Source organism: Puntigrus tetrazona, chromosome 21 (genome assembly GCF_018831695.1).
Source record: "Puntigrus tetrazona isolate hp1 chromosome 21, ASM1883169v1, whole genome shotgun sequence".
NCBI lineage: Eukaryota > Metazoa > Chordata > Actinopteri > Cypriniformes > Cyprinidae > Puntigrus > Puntigrus tetrazona.
Genome location: NC_056719.1, coordinates 6,320,228 through 6,327,363, shown reverse-complemented (window position 1 = coordinate 6,327,363; position 7,136 = coordinate 6,320,228).

Below are 7,136 nucleotides of genomic sequence, written 5' to 3'. Positions count from 1 at the left end.
ATTTAAAGACACAATGACAAAACACACACATGCACTTATGTATATGTGTGTGAACAGGTACATAGATAGACAGATATACAAAGGTTTAAAGGTTTATATACATACACACAGTGGTATATATATATATATATATATATATATATATATAATATATAAAATCACCACTATATGTATATTGTTTCATTTGCTCAGTTTTTGACAATTTCTGTTAATTTCTTTAGTGAACTTTATAGAGTTGGCATGTGACTAATGTAAAAAACAAATACATGATTAGCTTTGTTACTATAAAAATGAAGTTGAAATAACTTGAAATAACAGATTGTCACTGTGGTCTTTTTGAAAGAAACAGTTAAACTGTCCAGAGTGGACATATGGCAGATACATTACGTAATGAAATAACCCATTCAGTGCTCCAGACTCCACAGGGTTAAGCGGAGCAGCACCCATGTGGCCCAGAGCAGGTCAGGTGAGCAGCGGGAGTCTTTAGGAGCTTACACAGATTCCTCTGGATAAGCTTGCCTCTGAGCAAACTGTCGTTTGAATATTCCAGCTAAATCATTTCCTTATGCGCAGCTCTGTCTTTCAGCACCGCATAATAGATTAGTTCTTCACCTGCGTCATGAGCAGACATCATAAACAATACCTGGCTTAGCTGCCTCACAGATCTATTTTTAGAGTTCGATAGGTCCATGTCACTATTATCATCTTGAGAATGTAGTTTGGGAAGTGAGACTGAGGCATGCGTTTCCTCATGTTCTGTCCTCATGGCACACTAATAAGAAGATTAGCATGGATGTTAATCACATAGATTAAGCACAATATAAAGACCAATTTTGCTTTTAAAAATGCGCCATTTGTTAATGACATACCAAATTCTGGAAAGCGGTACAACGCCTAAATGAAATAATGATTTGGTAAAGATATGCACTTGGCTTTTGCTAATTTGAGATTTACAAACATTGAGAGACTGGAAGTGTGTCAGTGTGTCACATGGTCAAACACAGAACCGCGGTCAGCATCGTCCTCTAAGTTTAAATGCACACAGGACACTCTCAAGAAACGATTTGGCAAGACATTATTCACAAAAATACAGATTTGTGCCCATTTTTGCCTGCTTATGTACAGTTCTGCATTTTAGCGCTTCGGATGCAGATATCCTGAAGTCAGAGGGGTTTAAAAAAAATAGATTTTTTGTTCAAATGTCTACTATGCCTGTGGTTAATACAAGCCCAAGATATTCTGACATAAAAACACATTAATAATACTCGCTTGTCACGCTTTTACTTGTCTTGAAAGCGGGGGTTGCTAACAAGTGGCTAAATGGGATTAAAGAGGTTTGGAAAAAACATCATCATAAAACGTCGTGACCCTGAGTGGATAAACTCACATCCATTTTCACAATTTTGTTGTGTTTACATTCCTTCTTACTAACAATTTTAAGTCCATCATTTATGCAAATTTCACTTTTACATGTTCTTTGAACACGTGTGTTGGCAGTGTGTGTACACAACCACCCTATAACAATAAATTCCTCTTCCCTTTTTTAAGCAGCGTCTCAGAACAAGGTCTTCACAGAATCCATTAAATGCAATGTCAGATTTGCATAGCATAGATCCTGCACTGATTCTGTAATGTTTATCTTCACGCTAAAGCATTTAAATTCAATATTCAAAATTCATACGTTTAGCTCTGCATATACTAGACATTGTATTTTGGCTACAAAACTCATGAAGGTCAAATGAAATACATTTGTGATGATTATCACATTGATCAAAACGTGTGAGAATCATAAACTTTTGTTGGTAACAGCATTATCTGCAGTAATGGGATCCAAAAGGGATCCAGGGTGAGGCTACTGCCAAGCTACCCATACTTTTAAGTAGTTACTAGCTACACTATGCTTATTTGTATTAATAACTTTAATAATCGTAGCATTTAACATTTGGAAATACCTATCTGAAAACTACAGAACACAGCTGAAAAAGCCAGTAGAAAGAAAAAAGTTATTTGCTCTCAAACACTGGCAAACTGAAAAGTTCTGCTATATATATTGTTCTAGCACATAAAAAGAGCTTATAGATCTTAAACTGTCTGGCTTTTCTCGCCTAACTGCATCTAATCTCACAGTTTATGGGATCAGTTTAATGTCAGAAACACATTTAGGGGAGCACTCTGCCATAATTGCATTTCATAATGTACTTGTGCCTATTACAACGAACAACCTGCACACAGAATAATTAATACTCTAATTGATGCTTCTGAAATCAGTCAATACATTAAGAATGAAGGGTTAAATAACCACTGAACGTGTTTCCTATTGCTCATGCTTTTCTAGACTTATAGGTCAGATGTTTATTTGGCTTGTTTCGTAAGCGGTTGTTTGCCCTGAGCCAAGACTCACTAAAGGTCTTAAATCTTGTGCCCCTTTAAACTTAACTACTTTATCCAGCACCTCAGAGAGTGCCAGAAGCAGATTAACACAGTCACATCTTCTGTGTCTGTCAGCTCAGAGTCAGCAGCACATCGAACTAATTCACTTCTCGCTTTCCATCCACACAACATCCACTTGAGGATGACAATAAAATATAGTTTTACACTTAAAACAAATCTCTAAAAAAAATATACACTTTGAAACGTTTAAAACTAAGAATAAATCTAATAAATAAATAATAATGGTTAATTTTGTCTTCCAGTAAAAAGTCAAACATATATCTAAACATGCTTATAATATATATATATATATATATATATATATATATATATATATATATATATATATATATATATATATATATATATATATATATATATATATATATTCTCACTTTACAGGCTGTTTATTCTTGTTGTATAACTGCAGTCATGAATAAAACAAGAATAATCTATTTGCACACAGGGTAAAATCATTAAAAAAGAATAATAAATGAATCTTACATTAATACAAGATTACTGATTTAAAACAAAAAAAAACAACACAACAAAAAGCTAATTAAAAAAGAAAGTAAAATCCAGTAAATCCATGTCCTTTTAACTGAAAAACTGAAATCAAGCAAATATATTTGAATTAAAGCAAAACAAAACACCAAAAACCTATCTGAAATTTTTCATAATTGTTACACAATTTGGCTTCTGCAGTAAATCCATCTTACTTTAAAGATGTTTACATTGTTACTAGAAAACAAGACAAAAAAACAAAGAAAAAGACGTTAAGGTATCATGTCAACCTTACGTTAAGGTATTTCAGGGCCCTGAAAACCAGTCTCAAATATCTACTGACAGTAAAATAACGCTCACTCTCAGCTAACTATGGGAAATCATAAATGGTTCCTCCTGCGGCCTGGTACAGAGCGCGGCAGAGCAGAAAACAGTCAGCAGTAAGTAGCTTTCAGCAAAGCCTTAAAAGAGCATGAGGTGCTGGACGGCTAAGCCCTGAGTACGAACACTTACTCACCTCACAGTGACTCAAGTGTTTGTCTTGCGTCCCGCTCTCTCTTCTTCTTCTATCTCTGCACCTCTAACTGTCCGTCTTTCTGTCTCTAATGTTATGTATGTCCACAAGTCCGGGTTCAAGAGCTGGTCTGCAGTCAGGTGATCGACAGGTGTAAATTACATGAGAGGATCTTCCGCAGTACGCTCTTCCGCAGTCAATGCAGCTGTCCTCTGATGTATGTCCTACTGTGGGTTACCTGTTGCTGTGGGATGCTGGGTAATGCAGCAGGGGAGCAGTGGCAGCATTCAGCGTCGCCTTCAATGGCACTCCTGATCCAGCTTAGAGGGAGGCGGGGTTACCAGCGGGCGGTCACTGTGGGGGAGGGAAGGGCTTGACACAAAGGTCCGCCGGTCACTTCGTCTGAAGTACACACGCTAGTTTTCTGCTAGTCTCTCGTGCCTCAAGCTCCTCTGCAAACTGAACGTGAAAAGGTCAAGCTTTTGTATCTATAAATGGATGCTGGGTGTGTCTGATTCAGTGAATGCAAAACTTTAATGGATATGGCTTGAATCCAAAGTATACAACCTCCATAAATAACCAGTCAAAGTGATACAGTAAATAATACAGTCAAAGCCTTCATACAAGGTTATTCCAATAGTGTGAACACACTGAATATTAAAGGAGCATACTGATCTTTTTCTGATATTTTTTTAATTAAATGGAAACAACATCAGAAACATGTTAAAAGTAACATTAGAAGTTTAAATATGAACTTTAAATTAAATTTAAAATAATCCAGCACTTTTTTTTTCACACATCATTGATTTCTCGGACTCAAAACCTAAAAATTAAAATTCATTCCTAAAAATTCAATCGCACTATTGTGGTCCATTTTCCTTAATGGATTAAGCCATCCTTTGCTGAAGGAAAGTGCTTATTTTATATTATAATTCATGTGGCTTTGACCGTTTTGAGTGTTTTGGAGGAAGTGGAAATCGTTTGTTGTTTTTAATGGTGAATTTTCTGTAGCTTTTTTCCTACACATCGGCAAAAAAAGTAGAAGAACAATGGCATGTCTTTTAGTTCTGAAGATTTTTTGTCATGCTGGTTTTTATCGTTCCAGTGTGCTGGGAGTACGCCATATGATCATGATTATGCTTGGAATGAGCATCCAAATAAGACTTTTTCACTCACTATGTTTTCTAAATGGACAAGATGACGTAGAATTGTCCTTCTTAATGTACAATATATGTCACAAAGCAGGTTTACCTAGTTCAAATGCAGCTATTTCAAGTAATAGTCATATTTTTGTTTATTTACTTTGTTATCTGGAAATATCCCGGTCCTGGCTATTTGAGTACACCTGAGGATTTTAAATCTAGATCTGGCATTGGTTTTATTTATTTAAATATTTGCAGCTTGCTTCCAAAAATGTTGGGTTCAGTCAACAGATGCTGATTTTATCATAGTCTCTGAAACTTGGTTAAGTAAAACGATTCCAGACAACAAAATAAATATCACTGGGTTCTCGCTCTTCAAAAGTGACTGTTTAAAAGGTGCTGAAATCGCAATTTATGTAAGAAACAAATTTCAAACCAGGGTGATAACATCATGTCAATTAATCAATCAATCAATCAATCAATCAATCAATCAATCAATCAATCAATCAATCAATCAAGTTTTTAGCCTTAAAAATCCCCCAAAAATGTAAACTTAAAACAATTAAAAATGTTTATTTGACTTTGGTTGGTTGTTACAGAATACTAAATGTCCTAAATCTAGACCTCAAATTCTTTGTACAAAAAAAATTAAATCAATCACAATTTGTATTTATATGACTGTCGTAAGTCGTATTACCTTAAAAAATGATGTTGAGTTAGCATGGAACTTTGTTATAGTAGTTTTATGCACCTGTTAAATAAGCACCGATGCATAAAATAAGAGTGAAAGGCCAAAATAGTCCTTGGTCTACACCGGAGTTAGTTAGGCTATTGCAGTACAGAAACCTAGACTGGGCAAAAGATAGAAGTACCAAGTCTGAATGAGATTGGCTTCATTTTAGGAAGCTAAGAAATCTCTGTACTTTACAGATAAAAAATGCCAAATCAATTTTTTTTTTACTTGAAACATCACAAAATTTAAATGATCCAGTTAAGTTTTGGAAAATGGTTAAGTCATTGTCGCAAGTTGATAATATGGAGATTTTTCTTAATTATTATTAAAGATAATTTTATTACATAGAAGTCTGTTATTTCTGATAATTTAAATGAACTTTTTTATCTCCTGGCTCCTTATTTGAAGCTCAGTCACATAAGAGTTCAATTAAAAATTCTTTTATTGTACCCTCAACTGATATTCCACGTAAACTAATTACACAGAAATTAGATTTATCCAGCTCACGAGGTCCATAAAGTCTTTTGGACCTATATAAGCCTGCAGGACCTGACAAACTAGAACTGTTCTATTTAAAGTTAGCAGCAGATTTTATTGCTGAACCATTATCTTATCCCATTGTGAAAATCTCTGACATTTGGAAATCTTTTAGAGGGGGGGCCCTCCACCAATGAACAACCATAGACCAATATCTAAATATGCATTTCTTTCAAGCTTATGTAGAAATTATTTAATTAACAATTAAAATCTTTTCTGGAAATAAATAATTTTCCTTCTCCCTTTCAATCCGCATTCAGAAAGCAGCATAGTACTGTCACTGCTGTTATGAAATTGTTTAGTGACATAATTGATCACGTAGATTGTAAAAAAAAAAAAAACCCTTATCTTTCCTGGAGAACACATTGTGTGCTTTTAAAAGATTGTACTTCATTTATTTTGTCACTTTCCAAAGGTGTCCATCAAGGGTCTTTTTACTTTCTTCGTATATAAATAAATATGTTAAAACATTCCAAATGCACAAAACGTAACAAGCAATCTTTCCGATATTACATCCTTCCAGATGGGAAAAACTGAATATGTTGCAAGTTTTAAGTACCTGGGCTTCCTATTTGATAGTCCATTAACTTTTAAGCTTCATATTGATAAATTGCTAAAGCTCAAATTGTAGAACAGTGCTACAGAAATAGATCTTTATTTTCTTTTAAAGCAAGGAAATATTTGGCATCTGCTACCTTTTTACCACTCTTGGATTATGATCTGCTGCCCCAGGACATTATCTAAAAAAAACTCCAGTTTTTCATAGCACCTTACATTTTTATTACTTGTTACATTTGTCAAACACATCATTGTACTTCATATTAGTAGACTGGGTTACCATTGTTGTTTATTCATAGAAGTTTAAATTGATATTGTTTAATTTCTACTTGTGGTCTATCTTATTTGTCTCCGGGCTTTTCTAAATCAAAGGTATGCTATAATCTACGTTCAAATGATCAGTTATATTTTAAATTCCCTCGGGTTTGAAGGAAAAAAGGGTTTTGGATATAATGCTACTTTGGCTTGGAATAATCTACAAAGCATTCTAAAGCTGACCGTGCTTCCATCATTTTAAGATACTTCTAACAAGCAACAAAAAAACTAAGCTAAGTTAAGCTAAAGTAAAGTAACAAGAAACAAAACACCCCCCAAAATTACCGAAACATTATTTGGCCAAGGTAACTAGAATAGAGGAGCATCAGTGAGTTGGATATAATAAATAAAAAAGACCCTCTTTCATATCAAATATCCAGATGCATGGAACGACTCGGTGAAA